This window comes from Acomys minous (assembly GCF_964271855.1).
Source record: "Acomys minous genome assembly, chromosome: 13".
Taxonomy (NCBI): Eukaryota; Metazoa; Chordata; class Mammalia; order Rodentia; family Muridae; genus Acomys; species Acomys minous.
Window position 1 is genome coordinate 67457957 of NC_140495.1, and position 24389 is coordinate 67482345.

At 37.7% G+C, this 24389-nt stretch overlaps 1 long non-coding RNA gene across 1 annotated transcript; it reads right to left on the reverse strand.

Annotated features, from left to right (window-relative positions):
* Nucleotides 1-436: 436 nt before the first annotated feature.
* Nucleotides 437-23648, reverse strand: LOC311580957. Its single transcript, XR_014773616.1, has 4 exons — nt 23503-23648; nt 7636-7708; nt 1808-1961; nt 437-644 (listed from the first exon to the last, which is right to left on the reverse strand). It is a non-coding gene; the product is annotated as an uncharacterized lncRNA (long non-coding RNA).
* Between the last annotated feature and the right edge of the window lie 741 nt (nt 23649-24389).

Here is a 24389-nt window from a genome sequence, read left to right on the forward strand (position 1 = left end):
GAACCAGTTCTTAGCAGGATTTTAGTGAAATACAGTTCAACCTCAACACAGAACAGTCCACAGCCAAACTAAGGTTACTAGCCCACCACTGTGCCTGCCCAACAGGGGATGGCAAAATTCCCCTGGACATTTCCGTGCTGTCCTTGTTCAGAGTATCCCCTGCTTGTTTTCTCTGCAGCATATACTTTGTTCTCCATAGCACAATGCTGAACTTGGAAACACCACGTCTCAAATCAATAAAGCTCCTACATCTTCAAAGAATAGTAATATACGATGGTTAGGCAAGAAAATAATAGCTATCAGAAGCAGACTAAACTTGCCTCAATTTTTGTGACTGTACAAGGAACTTTAAAAATGATCTGTTCGTGACAATAGAGAAGATTATTAACAAAAGATACATTTTAAAAAATATTTATTATATTTTTGTGTGTGTGCATGTGTCCCAACACATGTGTGTAGAGGTCAGAAGACAATTTTTAAGAGGTGCTTTACCTCTTCCACCATATGGGACTTGTGGCTCTAACTCAGGTCATCACTCTTGGCAGCATACACTTTCATATGCTGAGCCATCTTGCTGACCCAAAACAAAAGTGATAAAATCCCAGTTTGAATTGTGACGTGGTCGAGAGATTGAAATGGGTGTGCTAGAATAAAAAAAAAAAACAAGTGTTAGAAATAGATTAGAATCTTCAGTAGCAAATTAAGTGCAACCAGCTTCAACAAAAACACGTTCAGTGGAAATCCCACCATTGAAATTAAACCCTTATAGTCAAACTCCTGAAAACTAAACAAAATAAAATTCTAAAGTGAGTATTATTGTTAAAAACTTATCTCTAGCTCTCTTCCCCTCACACCCACCTTTTCCTCTCTTCTCTCTCTCTCTCTCTCTCTCTCTCTCTCTCTCTCTCTCTCTCTCTCTCTCTCTCTCTCTCTCTCTCTCTCTGTGTTGCTCTTAAGTACCTTCTCCTTTCTGTCTGTTCTCATGAGATTTGGGAGTATCTTATCTCTAACTCATTATGTCAAATCATTCTCTGGTTTGTCTTTTTTTTTTTTTTTTTCTGCTCCACAATTAAACATCATTGTTTGGGATTAAAAGTGTGTACTAAATTCCACCCAGAGGGATTAAACATTTGTATTCTAGCCAAAGAGATTGAAGGTGTGCACTAAGGGCCTGTCTGCTTTCTAGGCAGATCACACAGACTTAGGTCTTTGGATGCTATCCCTTGGCAGAGTAGCCATGTTGTTGGATTAAAATTCATCTACATTACTGTGTGGACTAGTCTATGTAATTTTAGGCCTAGATGCCTAAAAAATATAAACAAAACCAACTCTTCCTATTGACTTTCTCTGTAAGTCTTTAAGATCATCCAAGAGCAAGCACTAAATGGAATTCATGAGGCTCAAGGAGGAAGTCTGAGGCTTTCTTTGTAGAGACTGCAGTTTGCATTACTCCAGCCCATAGTCTCCTCATTTACCTTCCAGATCCCTCCTCTCTTCCTCTATTAGTGTCATTGGCATTCCTAAAGAAGGAGAGCACAGCCTCCTTAAGGTTCAAGAGTCAGCTCTTCAGTATCAGACCTCCAGCTTGAGAAATGGTAACAATCTCACTCTCTTCACACAAACCCCCTAGAAATACCTAGAGGAATTAACATGCAATGCTTTTAATCTAACGGATTAGATTTAATGGGTCCTTTATGTGGTTGTCCCCATTGTCACAACTTCTTCCCATTTTGATCTGTTTTCTGAGAGGCAAATCCAATTTGAATTTTCAGAATCCAAGCCTAATAAAAGGCCCAGAGTTTAGTACCTGTGTAACATTTTGACAATGCTGGTGTATCATTCACGTCCATCTGTTCATTTAATAATGTAGCATCATTGCTTTCAGCAACTTGAGTCTGGATTTCTTGGTCTCCGTATTTGGTAGAGTGCACAAATATCACTGTTAGGCTATGTTTTGTCTGCTGACAAAATTAAGTTTGGATGTTGAGCTTTCCTGGCAAAACATACCCTTTGCCAATTATGGTTATGTTACTATTGATTAAAGTTATTATATATGAAAGTATCTACTATGGCCTTACTAACATACTATAAAGGATAATAAGTGCTAACATTAAAACAATCCTATCCAAAAAGAAGACAGACCAGAATGATGACTGTGTTTGTAAGTAGTCTTTGGAACTCTCTCTTCTACCATTTTCTCCCGTTCCTTTTTTTTCCACTAAACTTGCTTTAAGAAAAAAAAAATTAAATAGCTACTCCCAAAACTTCTTTGCCACCTCTACCATAACACATCTTGCAGGTAAAAAAAATTGTACAATGAAAGTTTTGTACCTAAATACATGCCCCAGTCCCTCCATTGGAAGTCTTGTCTGGTTACAGGCCATGTCTGGTTCAGGCTCCATGTCCCCTGTTACTACGAGTCTTCACTAGGGTCACCCTTATAGATTCCAGGGAGTTTTCCTTTGCACTAGGTCTACATTGCTTCTGAAATGTAACCCCCCAAATTCCAGTTGTCTCTCCCAATAATCTCTTTCTCCATCACCCCACACCTGATTCCTCCTGCTCCCTTCCTCATTTGCCCCCAGTCTGCCTATGACATCTATTTCCCCTTCCCATAGAGATTCATGTGTCCTTCTCCATTTTAGCCCTCTTTTTACTTATCTTCCCTGGGTCTGTGGATTGGAGCACGACAACTCTTTACAGCTAATTTCCACTTATAAGTGAATACATACCATATATGACTTTCTAGGTCTGGGCTATCATACTTAGGATTATTTTTATATTGTTTCATCATTTGGTTGCAAATTTTATTGTCATTATTAAAACCTAAATGATACTCCATTGTATAAGTTTACCATATTTTCTTTCTTTATTTGTTAGTTAAGGGACATCTAGGTTGTTTCCAGTTTCTAGCTACGATGATTAAAACTGCTATGAATATAGGTGAGCAAGTGTCCTTATGGTAGGATGGGTGTTCTTTGGGTGTATGCTCAGGAGTGGTATAGCTTGATATTGAGGTAGATTTGATCCCCAGCCTTCTGAGAAACCAACATATTGATTTCAAAGGTGTCTATACAAGTTTTCACTCACACTACCAATGGAGGAGTGTTCCCCTTGCTCCATGTCCTAGCCAGCCTGAGCTGTCATTTGTATTTTTGATCTTAACCATTCTGACACATGTAAGATGGCATCTCAAAGTTGTTTGATTTGTATTTCCCTGATGGCTAAGGATTTTGGACATTTTTGAAGTGTTTCTCAGCCATGAGGTTCCTCTGTTGAGAATTCTCTATTTAAAACTGTATTCCACTTTAATTGGACTATTTGATTTGTTTATGTCTAGTTTCTTAAGTTCTTTATATATATATTGGATATATATATTTTGGATATTCCTACAGTCCCTCTGTAGGAAGTGGGACTGATGAAAAGAAAAATGATTCCTTAGTATCAAACATACAAATATTTGGTTGGCTTATATAAGCTAAATAAATAACTGTTTGAAAGAAGTTTACAGTGCCTCAAAATACATAATTGAGTCTAGAAACTAGACTTTGTCTATGTATTATTTCTCTTATTGTTTTTATCATAGCCTATTTTAAGCCTGACAAAATAATTTTGAATTACTGAATAATATATCATTATCATGGTAAAGTGTGATAGAATAAATAAAAATGTTTTTTTTTCAGTCTGTGTGTGTTACACCCTGTGATACCTCTCCAGGTCTCCTTTTGTGTGTCTCTTTTGTATGTGACAAAATTAAACTTTCTATACAATAGCCAGTTACCACTTATTTTAATCTCACTTCTATTGGTATGCTAAAGTGCCCTGACAAAAAGCAACCTAGTGGATAAAGTGCTTATTTTAGTTCATAATTCCAAGTATCATCTACCACTGTGAAGAAGTGAGAACAACTTGAATTTGTAAAAACATGAAACAGCTAATCGCATCTAAATCAGGAGCAGATAGAGAATGAATGCTTGTAAGCCTCCTGTTCAGAAAATCTCCAATCTTATATTCTCTGGGGCCCAAACTCTCAAAATGGTGCTACCCACAATGGGTTGGCTGTATCACTTCAATTATATAATCAAGATAATGGCCTATAACATGCCACAGTCTTCTATTAAGTTAATTATATATGTGAAATTAATAATAAATGATAATAAATTAATCTTATATATATGACATTTAAGTGGAGTCATCATATAGTGGTGAAGATAATGGCCCAACAAGACATCATATTCGAAATATGTGAACAAGCAAAAATCCAGACTCCGGAATGAGTCATTGGCCAAAGACATCATACCCCGTTCCAACATCTATAGGCTATTGCCAATGCTATTAGATACCTTCCACAACCCAGTGGTAAGGCCCCACTGATGAAGACACCACATACTAATGACTTCCAGCATGGAGAAATAGACCTGGTGCTCAACTAGCATCTTCATCCATACTGGCTGGCATTCATAGTCCTGGAAAGAGAAAAGCAACCATCCCACCCAGCTAAGAATGCTAAGAGCTGCAGTCATGACAAGATGCTCTCCTGTTTTCAAAATTCAGCTACTTTATGAAGAATGATTTAAATAGATATGTATTCATAAAAATATTTATTTTCTTTCTGGTCCATCTAGAGTTGTATCTATCAACTTGGTACTTACTAAAACCTTCCCATTGGCAACCAATAAATAAAAATTAAATATATTAGTAGATGTTAATTGCGTTGTGTTTTCTGATTATCTATTTCTAGAAGCATAGATGTTCCTGATTAGTCAGCAAATGATGAAGCGCTTTAGATGGGTCTCCTGTGAAAATGCTGATGCAATACAAGTGCATAGAGAGGTCACTGAGGCCAGCTTTGTTTTTTGCAGTTTTTTACTCTTTGCTTCTATGGTATCTCTTTCGTTATTCAGCCTGGTTCTTCTAGTCTTTGTTCCTACAGTAGCTCTCACATTCTTCCTCCTGGGAATTTTCCTCTCAACTTTGTAGCAACCCAATAGACTTGTGAAAATAAAGGGGAAAACAGGCGAAAGGCTGCACCAAACTTCAATAACCAGTTATTCCAGGGGAAAAAAATGTCTGAAATTGCATGTTGTGACACTATGTGTAATGAGGTCCCAGAAGGAAGTGGAAGGGTTATATATAAACATTGCAATACTTCTTTTACATGTGAGTTACTTTTGTGGTATTGAAGAACTGCAGAGTGGACTGTTACACATGAGATTAGCCTTGAAGACACTAATGAATCCTCAAGTGATGCTGAACACCTTCAACTTGTGCGCACTGAACTGCAGGGCAAAGATGATAGCATGTGTCCTGTCCGTCAGTAGTTTTCTGACTTTACTCCTCAAAAATGCTACTAAGGTTCTCACAGTCCATGGGCCTCCAAGGCAGACAAAGTGAAAGCAATCTGAAAGTCCTATTCACAACAAGCTCTGGGAAAGTGCCTCAGACAAAATCCACACAAAAGAGTAAATTTAAAAGAAATTTCTGAATATTTGCTTTAGGAACCACTACACAGGACATTAAGAGGACATAAACAGTTGAAGTAAAAGCAAGCATGGTTTTATATTGTGATTCATGTCAGTATATGAAGATATATAGATTTAGATACAGATCTATAGATATAATTATATGCTAAAATCATAGCAACTATTCATTAATTTTGCTTTACAAAGATGTGACTTTAAAATTCACTTGTATCTAAGTTGGGAAGGATAAAGTTTATCATTAGTTTGGGTATTCAAATGACCGGTGCTGTGTGTCTGTCATTTAGAGATGATTTTTCATAAAATGTACTTAAGACTAGGTAGATGCAGATATACTCTTCCTCAGTCATTAACAGTATATGAACCTCTAAGTTCATGTTTTGTATCTTAAAAATTAAGAGTAGGCTATTGATTTGTATACAGCACCATTGTGACTATGAAGGCAAATATTTATAAAATGCTTATTTTATTGTTTACCTTCAGTAAATGAGATGTTATCATTTTAGTTTGCTTCACCTCCCAATATTAAACAAGAAGCAATCGAAAAGATTGTTCATATTTAAAAGTAATAGTATTTACTCTGCTTCATCATTCAAAGATACAGTCATTGTACTTGGGTAGTCCAGACAATAGAAAATTTAAGCAAGTAGACATGTCAAATTCACAGTGAGAAAGGAAAAAGGAATGAATGAATTCTGGTTGCTCAGTTTATTTTCTCTCTCTCTCTCTCTCTCTCTCTCTCTCTCTCTCTCTCTCTCTCTCTCTCTCTCCATATATATATATATATCAGCTGATAATGGAGTTCCTACCCTTGATCATGATGGGTCTTATTATATATATTGATGAAGTCAATGCAATAGCCCACAAGCATACCCAGTGATTCTAGAGTCTGTCTTTTTCACACTAATATCACATATGTTTAATATTTTAATTGTAGAAGACATTTTATAAATACATTATTAGTTGATCATTAAAATTTATAATTTGATATTCAGTTATTTGCCATATGAAACATCAATTTTTACTATTCTATTATATATTTACTATTACCTCACTTGCAAATTACTTGAGGAAAATTTATTAGAGTTGCTTCGTATAAAATTAAAATTGTGATATTTAAATAATACTAATTCTTCATGTGAAGAATACTCATCACACACGTACACACAAGGAAAACTTGGTTTATGGTGAGTAAAATAATAGCATAATAACATTGACATTATATCTGACATCTACTGATATTCTATGCTTCAAAAGACCCCCAAATTCAAATCCAAATCAGGTCATATACATTTTCAGGTTCTCTGGATATTTAAACTACCAGCGACTTTTAGACAAAAACTTTTTTTACTGCATCAGTAGCCATATTCTCTACAGTTTAAAATCCCAGGGGAAATACAACTGTATACTTTGCACAGCTCAACTTAGTCTGAGTTAAAATGAGATCCACGTGGGAGGCAGTGCAGCTTGGAACATTCATGTTCGATACAGGGTACATCTTTAATGCAAGGAAGGGCTCTCTGGGAGCAGAAGGCATGAAAGCTTGAAATACCAAAACCGATGTTGGGAGCAAAGCTGCCCTGTGAAAGTAGAGCTGATTTGTGTTGCAGAAACATATCTAGGGAAGAGTACATCCCAATTTGCCCTTGAATTGGAAAACATGTTGATTGCTTGCATATCAGTGCTAACTCTTAGATTCATTACCACTTACATTTTGGGCTTCCTTTTTAAAGAATCTCTGACAGTTTGCAACAACTGGATCCATCAGTGTTACATGAAACCAATATTAATTAAATTTCTCCACCTTTTAGGAGGCCTTGTTAGATCCTGACTAGCCCTGACAGATCATTATTTTCAGCAGAACATGGTCAAGATCGGGCAATGAGCACTGAGATGCAATCAGGCACCAATGTATGCTGGAATTAATAATTATACTAAATTGGGTATAATGAATAATTTATAGTGTAAATTCTTATGCAATTTGCTATGGAAACCCAAAGGAAGAATTCAGCTGTATTTTAACAAAGCATGAGTTTCCAGGAGGAAAATAATGCATGAAATAATACTGAACTGATAAGGAGGGAAACATTTAGAGAAGTTGAAGTACAAAAAGGTAAAATATGAAATGCTATCATCATTGTCATTATAAATTTACCTTCATTATTCATTGAGATTGAGCAAAGGCCTCTGATAAGCTTATTCAGGCTGAAGAAAATTAACTCTTCACTCTTGAAATGTTAACAAAGATAAAAAAATAAATTAAACAAAGCAACAAGGCAAGCAAAGGATGTTTTTCAATTCCCTAAGGTACTGGTGAGCATGTTGGTTTGTTGGCTCTCTTCTGAACAAAAGAATGAAAAGACATATTCAAGGCCTGGTTTTTTTCTATTCTGACTTTATATAAAAGATAAAATATATCAGATGGTATAAATGAATTAAACACTGATGAAAAGGGGATGCCTGAAGAATCCATGCATGTAGTAAATATCCAGCCACAACAACTCTCGCCATATATTGAATATGCCTCGTGTCATCACTTTATGTATAATGTTCTTTTATCAAATATTAGTATTATAAAAACAGCAGAAAAGAACGCTTAAGCGCTAAGAAATCAACAGTTTCACTTAGCTAGAAATTTAGAAAGATTCGTGAGGACTACAATATCTATAGTTTATAGAATGTTTCACTGCCCCATTATTCAAGTGTGCATGAGCACACGTGTGTGTGTGTATGTAGAAGCTAGAGGACAGTTTTGGGTGTCGTCACTCAGGCACCCTCCACAAGGTCTCTTACTGATCTGGAACTTTCCAATTAGGTTAAGCTGGCTGTCCAGTGACCTTCAAGGACTAACTTTCCCCTTCATGCTCAGCATTAGAATATGTGTGTACCAACTTGTCTAGAACTTTCTCAACATAAGTCCTCCGGGCAAGGCTCAGGCACTCACTTTGTAAAGCACTATCATCTTCTCAGCCTAAAAGTTCTAAATTTTTTCTTTAAGTTTGACATGGAAAACATTGCTATGAGATGTTACTTAACAAAAATAAAATAATCACACATTTATAACATATCTCTCAGTAACACAGTTGGGTAACTTGTATGCATTTGATTTTTTCATATTAGTTGTACATCTATTTGTAACATTTTATTTTGTATCCATTGTCTAATATCCCAAATAAACCACAGCATTTCATTTTAAGAAATACTTCTTTTGGTGGTAAGAACTCCAATGAATCAGAACAGTTTGAAGATTTGGCAAGTGGATTATTTCACTATGGGCTTTACACATGGCAATTCCATCACCAGTGTTTTATGACTAGACACAAAAAGCCTTAGGCAAGCACCAAACACTGAGGTCAGCATTTCACACAGGCCATGTCTTCTCATCTATAGAAGAGACCAGAAAATATATAAACTATACAAATCTCCATGATAATGAAATTAGAAACTTAGAAAATTCAAGAAAATATACCCCTATTTCCATAGCAAGGAAGTTAGAAGGCTGAATTTAAATTCAGGTCAACCCGCCTTTGTATTTCACTGATAATGGTTGTGCTCCCCTTACAGACAGCGGCAGGATATGGCACTCTCTTATCTTTTCAGACTGTTTTCATACATATCAACACCCTTCCCATGGGATAACTAATGTCCTCGCTTTATAACAATATTGGTTTGACAGACAGTTTACATCTAATGAAGACCAATTACCTCTGGGAGCTGTTACCATTCACATTTGCCTTAGTATGCATCTAGAGGTGAAGGCAGCATTTGATATGGTAAAGGAATAGAGCACAAAGAAAAATAAAAAATAGGATGAAATTTTGGTGGCCTGATACAAAAATAAATTTTCCTAATTACCTATTCCCATGCCCAGTCCTCACCTTGGGATCAGTCTGGGTGACAGCTGAATGAGTGTAAATCCTGTGTACCTTGAGCACAGCTGCCTGGGGACACCCTAACTTCACAACTGATCATCAGAACATCTGAATTTTAAAGCAGTGGTCCAGCCTGGTGGTTACAGTGCCCCAATCAATGTCAATCCTTCCTAGTTTTACTACAAGTAGCATTCTGTCAAAAAGTTGGTAGAAGTGGAACCATTTCTAAATTCTTCCTTCTTTGAAGAAAAGACTTAAGTTTCTGTGTATTTAATGTCCCTGGTTTCTAAATCCCCTCTTTTTCCTCTTTTTCCAGGTAAAGGCCCTGAACTTATTAACATTTTGGCAAAGCTTTTGTAGTAACGATGATGAAGTCCATGGTGTCATCTCTCAAATATTATTATTGTCCTCAGAAATGAAAACAGAAAAAATGCCAGGTATTTAACTTAAGAGAATCTCCCTTAGATGTTGCTTCTTTGGTTACATAAATAAGGGTACAGGTTCACTTCTTAGGATACCTATTCACAAAATAATGTCTTCTTAACCAGGCACAAGGATTCCATAGAAAACAAAAGAAAGAAAATGAGACTGATTTCTCATAAAAAATGTTGGCTTAGCTGCCCTATGGGTTGTAAGGAAGATGGTTAGTATTACTAATAATCATCATACTCACAGACGCAGAAGGAGCCAGAGCATAGCTGCACAAGCATCTACAATGACAATCAATGCCTTTGCAACAGTTTTAACTGTTCTGTAGCAGATTGTGCCCTAAAGCATTAAGTATCCTATACACAGGAGGTTATTTCACTTTTTTCTAAGTAAATATACAAATAAATAGGTATATACTCCTCTGTTGAGAATTCTCTGTTTAGTTCCAAGCCCCATTTCTCAATTGGGTTATTTGGTTTGGTGGTGTTTAATTTCTTGAGTTCTTTATATATTTTGGATATTAGACCTTTGTCAGATGTAGGGTTGGTGAAGATCTTTTCCCAGTTTGTAGGCTGTCGCTTTGTTCTCTTGACAGTGTCTCCTGCCAATGGACAGAACATTCTCCACAGTAGAGTGGAGAGTGGGATATTACTTTCTCACATACTCTGGTGCCTCACCTTTGACCATGTCCCCTGAAGGGGGAGACCTGGTGGCACTCAGAGGAAGGATAGCAGGTTACCAAGAAGAGACTTGATACCCTATGAGCATATACAGGGGGAGGTAATCCCCCTCAGTCACAGTCATAGGGGAGGGGAATAAGGGGAAAATGGGAGGGAGGGAAGAATGGGAGGATACAAGGGATGGGATAACCATTGAGATGTAACAAGAATAAATTAATAAAGGAAAAAAATAGGCATATATACACCTAACTTTAAAATTACTCTGTATCATTCTTAGGTTCATGAAAACAGTTTTTCCAAAGGCAAGGTGGTAGGAAGGCTGTACAAATGAAAAAGCTGTCGTAACTTTGTTACCATTTGAGAAAGTATATCACATAAAAGGTGGTCTTACAAAAAATATGGGTGGGGATGTAAGCATAAGAAACAATAATGCCAGATTATGGAGACAGGGGTGGGAGAAAGATATCCTCAAATTTTATCACCTGTCCTAACATTACATGAATTCTGTCTGGCAAACATGCGTCTAGCACTTAGCATTTCTATCAGAAAACTTAGAGAGGAAAAAAGAATCAGAATGTAAAAAAAAAAAAAAAAATCAGGCAGAATGATATTAATCTGAAATGAAAATTCCAAAATACCATCCAGTTTCTCAAGGACTTGGGCATATAGCTGACTCCCTTTTAATATCCTGAGCATACAGTTATTCCTGTTGCAAGGGTGTGGCTGTTTTTCTAAAGCAGAGGGACAGGAACACAGGCTGTTTTAATCTTCTACTCCTAGAGGGTGACCTATTTGAACAAAGACAACTCTTTCAAAAGCCTTTTCTCTCTCTACACTCCGAGGATCCTCCTGTCTGTCTCCGCAATACCCAAAGGCTGTCAGGAGATTATGTCTTTCTCAGGAGCTTGAGGACGTAGAGTCTGGCTGTGCTATTTTGCTGGTGCTTGCAACAGCTTTCTGTCTTTCGAAGTTATGAACTCAACTGTTCAGCAGACATGATAATTATATCTATGGTAAAGACTTATTGTTAAAAATTAAGGGATATCAATCTCAAGAATTGCACCCAAAGTGCCAGAGACAGAAAGGTCACCATCTTCCTATGCCTTCTCTTAAGGTGCTTTTTCCTAAGAAAATCTGGTATGCTATGCCCCCTGAAGCAGAACAGGACGTGATAAAAGACATCTGGCATGACTTCAAGAACCATCTTTTATCATAGGATGACTTGTACTGTGTTGCTTTCTTCAATGGCTGACTCTTTGATTACCATCACGAAGGTAGTCTCTGAACTTTGAATACGAAGTTAAGTAAGAATGAAACCCAGAGTACCTCACTTTTGCTCAAGTTCTTAGGTTTGTTTCCAACAAAAATCCAGAAATGTTCTACATGAACAGTTGCTTTCTCATCCAAACTTAAGTGTGATAATTTTTCATATGGTCTTTTCTATACTGTTTCCTTATGAACCTCAATGACAGGCACATGGTTGACCAGAGGAAAATTTCACATTCATGTGATTGTACAACGTAACTATTCAATTAGCTTCTTTCCTCATTGCCATGGCCATATGCCTGCCAAAATTTTTAAGATGGGAAAGGTTAATTTGGGCTCACTGTTTGAAGACATAGTTGTTGAGCATGGTTGGGAAGCCATGAGTGAATGAGACCAATACATTGTCTCCCCCATATGGAAGCAAGAAGAGATGAATTCTGGTACTTAGTTGGATTCCTTCCTGGTTTGTTTATTTATTTATTTATTTATTTATTTATTTATAGAGAATCTATAGAGAATATAGAGAATAAGACAGTAATGTCCACCTTCACATTCAAAATAAATTGCCCTTCTTCAGAAAAGCTTCCCTGGAAATGCTTCTGTAGATCTAACTCACAGTGTGTCTCCTAGGTGATTCTAAACCCAGTCATGTTGGCACTTACTATTAACCATCACAGCCAAAGATTTGGATGCCAACATCTTTCATTCTTAATACCTGACATTATTCTGGCATATGTATTATCACTTGGCAAATATATGTAGGATTCTGCAAAGGGACAAAGTCCCAATTGAATAGGTAAAAGCCTCAAGGCTTTTGAGAAATAAAATAAAAGTCATTAAGAAGGACCAAATTGGCTTGTTCGGAAAATATCTTTAGTGACAATCCTGAGCTGTTTCTGTCATCAGAACATAAAACAACAAAAAAACTAAAAACAACAACAAAAGCATATTTGTTGCAATGAAATCTAATGGTGACAGAGAACCTCTGAGGTATTAAAATAAGAAATAATGAAAATGTGAAATAAAAGAGGACCATGAGTAAAGAAGTGTAGAGCATCACATAGTCTTCAAAGAAAATCTCTTCTCTGGACACACATGACTTATTGAATATGTGGGACACCTAAAGAACAGGTGAGAACAAGAAAGTGTCATTTCAGTTTAGAAATGTTCAGAATATGTTCATGTGGTTTTAAGGGATCCGGATCTTCTTCGGAGGATCAGATACTTTGATTTTACCTCTTACATCCCAGGAGATTTGCTTCTTATTCATAAGATGGCACACAAATGAACTGTCTGGGAGACTGTTCTATCTTAACATTTGAATTTCTTGTCTCTTTGCCTTTGTCTTCTAACTACTAAAAGTCAAGGCTTGCACCACTGCGCTGGGATTGTGTGGTGCTAGCTGAGTTACATCCTTAGGCTCATCCTGAAGTTCTATTAGGTACTAACATTGTCAGAGCACAAAGCATGAAAGAATGTTAACCTTAATAGTCAGTGGATGTTTATCAATTGCCAGGTCCTGTGTCCATCTATCACAAAGGAATGAAGCTTGTAGAGTGGGTAGGGGTCATAGTTTATCAATGCCTGCATCCCTTTCATCTCTTTCGCCTAACACATGAAATTTCTGCACATGTTGTAGAGCCAGACCCCATTGATGTGAAACCTAGTGGCCTTACACTTACCAGTCTCAGTTTCAGCAATAAGATGGGGAGAATAATCAAGTCTATCTCAAAGAATCTTATGAAGATGTTGGTAAAGAAATCAGGAAACTGGGATAGAGGTAAGGACATCCTATTGAGACTCTAGGTGAGAAAAATATAGGGGATAGGCAAGTAGGTGGATCCAGAGGGTCCTAGAAACCTATAAGAGGAACATTATGATGGGTAGATCTGAGCCCAGGAGTTCTGCTTGATCTAAGGCACCAACCAAGGACAAAATGTGCAGTCATCATCAAACCCCTACCCAGATCTAGCCAAGGGACAGATTCTCCACAGTTAAGTGGAGACTGGGGACTGACTCTCACAGGATCTCCGGTGCCCCATATTTGGCCATGTCCCTTTGTTGGGGAGGCCCGATGGCATTCGGAGGAAGGATAGCGGACTACCAAGAAGAGTCTTGATACCCTAGCACCATATTCAGGGGGAGGAGGTCCCCCACAGCCACAGTCATAGGGAAGGGGGATTGGGGTGAAAGTGGGAGGGAGGGAGGAATGGGAGGATGCATGGGATGGGATAGAAAATGAGATGTAATATGAATTATTTTATTTTTCAATAAAAATATGTTATTAAAAAAAAAGAAAACTACTATTAAAAAAAATCATTGTAAAACATACAACCCAGGCCTTGGCAAATAGAAGATGCCCAGTGAATGTAAATAAAATGTAAACAAAAATGAATCAGAAAAAAAAGAGCAGTAACTAAATTTCAACTCTATCCAATTGCTGAATAGTATTCCAAATTTAATTTTTTAATGCTGGAATAGCAGAAAGCTGGAGGAAGAACCCAGCGTATTTTTAGTAAAATCCATTGCCTTCATTTGCAGTGGATCACAATAATTGAGGCTGTCATTATGTTTGACCCATAAAGAGTAACCTTGATGCTTATTTGTTATGTATTCAGTTTTGTCTGCCATAGCTCAATCTTAAATATTAATGGGCAGAAGAAAATCTACAAAATCCCTCAAGCTGCACTGTAGGAGTCTGGCGCATTATAGCTAGTGGCAATGAATATAATCATCATTCCTGTGCTAATTTCTTAAGACAGCAACAAACATTGAGGCAAATAATTTAAAGAATGCTAGAAAGAAAATTGACAATTTGCATATGCAAAGCATGCAGCTTAGGCTCTGGGAGACTCCTTTCTGGGGTTAGCATATTTAACAATGTAGGACAAGTAATCCATGAAAAACAGGGAGAGATTTGTTGGTTAGGTTAGGTCAGAATGCGCATGCTGGCAATGGTAACCAGCTAGAGAGTTCCTGAAAGTTTAGTGTGGTTTGCTTAGTGCTGATGTGTCTGGTCTTTAAAAGAATATTCCTCATCAATAGACTTTTTAAATCCAGGTTTTGTCTACACCAACTATTAGCTGAAAAACAGTCAACAAGCCCTTGAATATATCATGTAAATGAAACGGTAGCTCTGTTGTATAACTTTGAGAGAATTAATTTGTACAGTCATTGAAAAGCACTTGCATCGTTATATTTGTTTAATATATGTTAGTTGTAATTATTTTGTCAATGATGTATTTGGTTTAAAGACATACCGATAGATACTCATGACTTCTCAGATAAAGGTCCAAACTGCTGGAAGTTTATCATCTTTGAAATAGAACATCAAAAATGACTAACATCTTGCAAGTGACACTTAAACAACCAATCAAATAATATTATAAAATCTATGGAAGGAATATCATGGAGCTTTTATTTTTTGACGATCTGTATTAAGTTCACAAAAATTTTATTGAACAAGAATGGCTGGGAAAGCATATGGCAATTGATTTGTGGATGTTTCTTATAATTCTTCTTGATCTTACAATTGAGATTCTTTAAGAAGGTCCGTGCTTAGTGTATAAAGAAACTAACATGCAATTACAGTATAATGTGATTCATTCATGTACTACCAATCACTGCTGTTACAGGCATCATACTTAAAGTCGTGATACTGATGTGAAAAAGAAGATTCTGTTCTGTTTGATAAGTGGGCTTTGGGAAAGGATTTTCACTAAAATATGTGTAAAATTAATCAACTAATCAAGATGCAAGATGTACAAAGGCTTAGGTCTCAGAACCCCAGGGTCTAATACTTTACCCTGACTATAGACCCTGTGAAAGAAGTGAAAGGAGAAGACAGCAAAACTGGAAGACTAGAAATTATGAAAACAAAACATGGACCAGAGAGACACTTCTCAGTCTTTTGTTATAATGAAAGTCGTTTTAGTGTTAAATTCTAGAATGATAAAAATAATAAGAACTCATAGAAAGGAAAACCCCACATTATTTCAAAACTATTTAAATGCACATAAAGTGATTTATTGAATATCGCAGACATAAGGAAGCAATTCAAGTGTTGAGAGCATCCAGGCCTGATGAGAAGAGAAGAAAAATGTGATGATGCTAAAGAGCAATTTCAGGTATGAGCCCTGACTTGAAAGTTCATCCTATCTCTCTCTCATTCTTGTTTCTCTTCTTTATACCTGCCTTCTTCCATATGAATCTTTCATTCACACTTAAATTCTGTCTACAGAAGGGATGGTCAGTTTCTCAAATCAAATTGTCTAGATGTTTTCCTTTATGGGAAACCACAGAGCTAAGTACCTTTATATGTTTAGTTCAAGTCAGACACTGAGGGAAACAATATGGACTCTGACCCATGTTTTCTTTTCCTGTGACATGGCACACAAATTGCATACTGTACATTCTTGTTTTGGGAGCATTCCAGGCTATGTTTTCTTTTGAAAACCCCATGAACAACCTTTAAAGAATTCCATGTGTAGGTTTATGCCACTAATGAATTCTCAAAGCAATGAACTTTATGAACAGACTCTCAGCAGATACCCATGTCTCTCAGGACCTCTAAATCATGACAAGTGACTCACGATACTAGTTTTCATTAAAATATGCCTTAACATTGACCAAGAAATTAGTAGCTAGATATTTATGATAGAGAATTTATCAAAAAAGAAGACAATTAATACTAAAATTAAGGAAGGCTAATCTTACAGTGCTTTATGTTGACAGGTTTGGTCTTCTTAGCTTACTACTTCATTTAGTAAGCCAAATATTAAAATCTTATACTTGAACAGAGGAGATGGCTCACTGGCTAAGAGTACATCCTGTACATGCATAAGGAGCTGAGATGGACTCCCCCATGCACACATAAAAAGCTGGACATTGCTTTACATACTTGGAAATGCCAAGGTAATTAATGTCCTGTGTTCAAGTTCAGTGTCCTGTCAGCCTAGTGTAAATGGCAAGATGCAAGTTCATTGACAGACCCTGTCACAAGGGAGAATTCAATAGACAAAGATACTCATGCTCTCCTCTAATCCTAGCACAGTACCTATACTCTCTTGTACATGAATTACCACTATAAACACACACATGCATGTACACACCACATGCATGTACACACATGCATGCATGTGCACACACGCATGTGTTTGTTTTTGCAATGATCTTTACAAAAGGATAGCTAACAAGAGATATTACACACATTCTGAATATCACAAGGAGAAACTAATATTACTAAAGGATATTTTGCAACTTTCCGATAATTTCAATGATCACATTGCAAATTTGTGTAATCTAAATTGAATGTTTGCTTTACTTATTAACCAGAAAAAGAAACATAAAAATAAAAATATTTAAGAGTCAACTAGTGAATCTTTGCAAACCAAAAAGCTCATGATCTTATCTCTCAGGTAGATAGAACTTGCACATCAAGTAGATGAAAAGTAGGACTTGAAGACCATCATATTTTGTTTTCAAAAATCTTTAAAGACAAGTTACAATAACCTTTTCTTTCCCATTGTCGCTTTATTCACAATAGCTAGGAATTTAAACAACACAAAGGTCCTACAAACTATAAATAGGATACTGTCATTGCCCTTGGTTGTCTTTTCAATTTTGGAAAGTTCTACCTACACCATTACCTTCTCTCCTCAGAAAGAACCTGATTAACTCATTGATTTTTCCAAATGCTAATCTGATATTTGTAGGAAATGGGGGTTTTGAAACCAGATGTATAGAGTACTCCAGATGTATAGACTACTCCAAGGTATGGTTGAAGAGAAGAATTTTATTGTAGATATGAGGGAGAGTCATGTCATAGGCTTCTGGAAGAGATTAGAGCCTGAAGAGAAAGTAGCAGACTAAACCTGACCAGTAGGCTGAAATGGGCAAAGCTATACAGAAGCAAGAAGGTAGCAGAAAGAAAGACCCTAGCTAGGATAAGCTTAGGATAAGGGGTGGGATGATAAGAGCTGAGAGAAGCCAGGATGCCAGCATAGACTCTATAACAGGTACTTGAGATGCTGAGGGAGGTATAAGACACCATGTTCTTTGGTATTCCAATAGACACTACAGTTAGCCAATGTCCCCTGTACCTTTTGGAACTGCCATTCCAGCCTTTTAGTTGATGATAAGGTATGACAACATCTCTTCTTTAACAGCTTCTTAGCTGTAATTACAGCATCTTTCTCAGGGTATAGGAAGGCTGGAATGTTGTTCAAAGCCAGGAAAGGAGAGAAAAGTGCAGGCCCAGGATATGGAGGACCACCCGGGACTAGTGAACTACAGACACCTTTGGAGCAGTCTGGAAGTGCTGGTCCACACCCGTACAAGCAAGCTCAGGCTTGTTGAAATTTTGTCAGAAGTATTTAGTTTACATATGTTTTCAGCAAGTTCAGGGTTTACTTGTTCTGGTTTGGAGGTATTTGCGGTCTTCGGTGGATTGGAAAGTTGCCTGGACAGATACAGACTAGAGACATAAGGCAAAGTTAAAGCTTAGGGGAAAAATCTGTATTATGGGTGCACACATGAAACATCCAGGCATGTTTCTGGTTGTTGGAGAAAGTGCAGGAGCCCCTGGGTGAGGAGACAGGGACCACCTGTGGTCCTTGTAGTTGGGGCAGGAAAGCTTATGCTGTTGATTGACAGGAGTAGTTAACTGAAGTCCATTTGACCTATAGAAGGTAGATCCACGTCTCTACTCCCTGAAGGTTATATGAATTTTTTATGTTGACAAAAAGAGAGGAAACTTTTAGATATAGTAGCATTTAATATATAAAGTGGGAATTTAGGCACCTGATATGTAAAGTGGGGGACATGACCACTCCAAAGCATGATTGACAAGAAGGTTTTAATTGTAGATATGAGGGAGAGTACAGCTGGAGATTATATCTAGAAGACTCTAGAGTAGGGAGAAAACATAGTAGACATAATATGGGCAACAGATTGAACTTATCCATGAAAAGAGGGGAGCAGGGAACAGCGGAAAGCAAGAGAGGAAGGGAAAGAAGAGGTAGCAAAAGAAACCAAAAGAGAAAGAGAGAGGACAAAGAGAAACATGGCCAAAATGGCAAGGTTATGTAGGAAATAGATGATGGGGGAAGGGAAGCCCATGAGCTGGAAAGTTTAGAGTAGCATACATGGTGAGAAAATCTGAGATGAGCCAGGATGTCAGCATGGACTCTATAATAGTCACTTGTGATGCTGAGAGAGCCTGGAGGCAAGCATGCTCTTTGTTATGCCCAAAGGCACCACAGTTAGCCATTTGTCCCCAGTTTTTTGGACCTGACATTGTCCAAGGAAAAATAGCAATGACTCTGTCTCAGTTGCCTCAGAGGACCAAACAAACATGAACTGGATATTTATGATTGTGGTGTTTTTGCTTTGCTGGAGGTTGAACCTACGGTCAAGGGCATGCTAAGCAAGCACCCCACCACTGACCTAAATTCACCTACTCCTTGGTTTTCTGCGATGGGATCTCTTAAATTTAACTTCCACTTGCATAGCACCCCCCTGTGGTCGGAAAATGGACATGTGCCACTAGAGCAGATGTTCTTTTCATTTGGCTTCTGGCTCTGCAGAAAAATAATCTACCACAAAAATGAAGTGTTGAGCATATATGCCATGTAAAACATCTGCATCAGAATCTAAAACCACTCCATCAATAATGAAAAGGCATCTACATAATGGGTCAACAGCATTAGAGAAGGAGACCAAAAAAAGAGACGAGGTCTAAGAGAATAGTTTTGAATTCAGTTATGTTGAAAAGTTGACTATCATTTCTTCCTGCCTGTCACAAGGAAAAAAAAAACTGCGAGAGACTGAGAATTACATGCAAAACTGAGGAGAATTGAATCTGAGGTGTCTGATTTTGATTTGGCTAGCCCATGCTGCTGTACAAAAATAGCCTCAGGCATTAATCTGTCAGGTCCATTATTATGCCTATTTCTGAGATTTATACATTGGTTTATAGTCACGATAGACATTTATTGAGTGCTGATCACCTGCCAAGCTCAGTGCTGCACACCTTAGTAGTGATGGTCCCAACCCAGTGGGTTTTCAATCTAATAAGACAGGCAAGGCAATTAAGACACAGGCTCAGAGGACGAGAATGACTAATGCATGCAGAGGAGACGGCACAGTGTTCTTTGCTTTCCTACACCTTGTGTAGCCTACTGTGGTGTCTTTGTTCAAGAAAGCTAAAGAAGTATTTTATAGACCAAGCAAGTGTGAAAATGGATGTCAGCTGCATGCTCAGATCACCTGCTCACTTTGGATTTTTTGACATTGATGCAAGTAGTAGATTTTCAGATGTGTTACGGGTCCAATTCAGTCCGTCATGTGAAATTTTACTTTCTTACCTCCTTTGTTTCTTCATAACTCATTCTATTCTCCAGGAAACCACTGCTTTCCCTGCCATAATTTTTTAATGCCTTCCTTTCAAGCACTTCATTTTAACCCTTTACTCATTCTAGCATTCATATTACCAGAATCTCCCTCTTCACTGGAACCATATTTGAAGCCTCTTAATGTATTTATTAATGGAATTAGTCAATAAGCAGGTGTGGTCCCTGGCCTGAAATCACATAATAGTGACCCAAAGAAAAACCTTAACTATTCATAGCATATGTACATTTATAAGAATATATGATATATAGTATATAAAATATTTAATATATATGCTATGAATCACAACAATCAGTGGGTAAACTCATTAATTAAAAAGCACATACTAATTCAACTTTAAATTGAAATAAAATGTAACTGCATATAGAGCCATAGAAGCTGCCTATTTTGTGTTATTGGGTGTATCACATTGCAGCCATGCATTTACATCTGAGGTCACATATCCCATGGTTCTTTGTCCCTAACAGTATAACCCAAGACTCTAAGTCATTATGGCAAGAGTTCCTTCTTCAACATACTTCTCACACTAACAGTAATGTGGATCTTTTAACGTTTGAGCATCCACTTACAGAGAAAGCATTCCATTGTGGGGAATGTGGTGAGCAAACTCGGGCTACTGTGAGATGCATGAGTTGCAGATAGCTGGTCAGAGCCTCCTGAGGCCTGTCCCATGTGGTGGTAATTAACTTTTAATGTAAGTCTGGAGGGCAAAACACTTAAGAGTTAGCCAGTTTTCTCCAATGGAATAAAGAGGTAAATGCTGACCTGTGTTTATCAATAACTGAAGTACTTAGAATAGATAACCATTGCTATATGAAGAAAGGGCTTAACTTTCCATTATATTCTTTCTATTTATCTCACTCTAACATTATTGTGAAATAGCTATCTAATCCTTAGAATTATGTGTAACGAGGTTATAGATCCTAGAGGTTAAGTGAAAACCAGCAGGTAATGAACCGGCTTGCAGCCACTCCCATTTATGTGTTTATCTTTACACAGAACAGAATTCCTCCCTCACTCTGGAATTGGATCCAGAGCTTCCCTCTTATACCATTTGGGGTAGAAAAAAAATCACACTCAATGCAACTAATTTGCTATGCCACCATTAGATGAAAAATTCTGTTATTTATAAGGACTGGAGCTTCCCTGGATCATTTATTGGTTTATCCTCCTGTCATGTTCTTTTTATCAAGAGTGTTAAGAAATAATTTTTCTCCTACATTTCTAGGACCCTCTGGATCCTTCTATTTCCCCATTCTCCCATGCTTCTCTCACCTAGAGTCCTAACAAAATGTCCTCCCCTCTGTCCCACTCTCCTGGTAAGTAAAGACTTCAAACCCCTACTCAGATCTAGCCAATGGACAGGACATTCTCCACAGGTGAGTGGAGAGTGGGGATTGACTTTCACACAAACTCTGGTGTACCATATTTGACCACGTCTCCTGGATAGGGAGGCCTGGCGGCACTTAGAGAAAGGATATCAGGCTACCAAGAAGCTACTTGATACCATATGATCATATACAGGGGGAAGAGGTCCGCCGCAGTCACAGTCATAGGGGAGGGGAGTAGGGGGAAAGCGGGAGGGAGGGAAGAATGGGAGAATACAAGGGATGGGATAACAATTGAGATGTAATATGAATACATTAATAAAATATATATTAAAAAAAATAATTTTGCACAAATAAGAGCGAAACAAGGAAACAGTGATTATCAATGAAATGAATAAGGTACCTATTCAAAGGTTACTTATTAGGCAGCTTTAGGTGTTGTTGGGAGAACAAAAGTGTATGAAGTGAAATAGGAATTTCAAGAAAAGAATCAGTAACCACACATCACTAAAAGCACTACACCCATGGGGCAATCAACTGGAGAGGATTGCCTCTGTGGACCTGTGGAAAACATCCGGGTTTAGGCCCGGGGCAACAGGTAAGATGCAATGTTGCTTACAATGCAGAGAGAGGAAAGCGTGACTCACCAGGTTCCCCTGTCCATCTGAGGGCAAAGATTTGTTGAGAATCTGTTGTTCTGGTTCTCTTCTGCCTCTGAGATCTTTAGCAAATCCCTTCCCTTATGCTAACTCAAGCCTATAATATTTTTTAAAAAAACTAAAATGCATCATAGAGAAATGAGCAGTGCAAAGCCCTGAAGAATTTGGTGTTGACTGGAATGGGATGGATGTGACACAAATGCAGTAATCCATGCTTATGGAGGGATGGGTACCTCCTTATGTAAACTCAGAAGCTTTCCCTTTAAGAACATTTGCATTATTTTTGTCAGCACTAAATTATTTAACTCAATTCTTGAATTTGGGGGGTGTTCCTCTTTATTTTTCCTTTGCCTAAGGCAGGTGCCTCACTTTATATCACAAAGGCTCTGATGATGTCAAATGCCCATTATTTTTTAAAAGGCGAAGAGACCCTAAACTTCATCTCAGGTTTAGTAACGCCTCAGCCTGCATTATGATACTCATTTGTTATCTCTCATTGTAGAACATGGATATATTAAAATGTGATCGACAGGAACATGTGCAGTCCACACTTATTTCTCTCTGTCCTCATTGTGCATTAGCAAGACACTTCTCTCCAGGCCAGTTTTACCTGTCACTCCATTTATTATAGCAGCCTCTTTCTTTGACTAGGATCAATCACTACTATAAGCCTATGTAATCTTATTTGCTTCAACATAAGTAAAAATACTGCTATGTGCTCTCCCGGAGGACATGTACTTAGGGTGATAGACATAGAAAGAAACATTTTACTAATTGCATTACAGGTGGCATGGGAAAAGGCCAGCTCCATTTCTACCCATCTATCTTGGAGCCATAGTCCTAGTAATGGAAGAAACAGTGTCACACACGGGTTGTTAATTCAGAATGAATATTTCATTTGTGAGGACATTTCCCTGATGCTGCCAAGGTATTACATTCTAAGTGGTGTCCTACTCAAACCTAAAATTGCTTTTTCCCGTTTACTAAAAACAGACCCTCTTCTCATACAATGTATCCTGATTATTTGCCTCCACTTCTCCCAGTTTCTCCCCACTTCCCTACCCTGCACCTCTGGATCTATTCCCTTTCTGTCTCTCACTAGAAAAGAACAGACTTCTGGGAGATGACAACCAAATATGACAAAATAAAATATAATAAGATGAAGCAAAAACTACTGTACCAAAGTTGGACACTGTAACCCAATAGAAGGAAAGGGGCCCCAGTGCAGGCACATGAGTCAGAGACCCACTCATCCTCACAGTCAGGAGTCCCATAAAAATACTAAGCTAAATGCTATAATATGCACTCGGAGGCCATGATGCAGACCTCTGTATGCCCTTTGCTTGATGGTTCTTCCTCTGTGAACTCATATGTACCTTGCTTAATTGATTCAAAGGGCCTTGTTCTCCTGCTGTCTTCCTTCTGACCTGGCACCCACCATTCTTGCAACATCATCAATGTCGAGACACTGGGAAGTGCCTTACCATGACCATTGAGTTAAAGGACACCAATTTATGTTAGTGTTTCATTGACTGTAGAAGAGCTCTTACTCAAAACTCATTATGTGGAATTCTAGAGTGAATATTGCATTCTAGAATTCCGCAGACAAGGATCTGTGGTCAGAGATGACAAATCCAGACACAGAATGAATTTTGTTCCTACAAGAGTAATTACTTGTTGTAAAGCTACTTGCCTTTGGAGGCAGATGTTCCCATTTGTGATGGAAACTCTATAGCTGTCTATGACTTTTTCTGACTGAAAGGACTTGCAAAGGGTGATGGCTGCAGTCTTGAATCTCCTTCCTGTGTGTGTGTGTGTGTGTGTGTGTGTGTGTGTGTGTGTGTGTGTGTATACATACATACATACATACATACATACATACATACATATATACATTCCATCATTGTGAGAAAGCCAAGGTAGGAGGAAATAAAAAAACCTGGTCATATTAAATCCATGGTTAAGAGGAGTGAAAACTTGTTTTCTTGCTTGTGCTCAGCCTTGTTTGTTCACTCATATACATCATGATCTTCTCCTAGGGAATTTGTGCTGTCCACCATGGGATGGATCTTACATATCAATTAATTTGGTGAAGACATCACACACACACAGGCATTTGTGTAGAAACATCTCACTGTATACAGTCCTCCATGAAACTCTCTTCCATGTAAGTGTGGGTTGTGTCAAGTTAAACACTGATGGAAAACACTTAGTTATGAGTAAAAGGAGTTAGCCTTTTATGTGTGTTTAAGAAGTGTTTCTA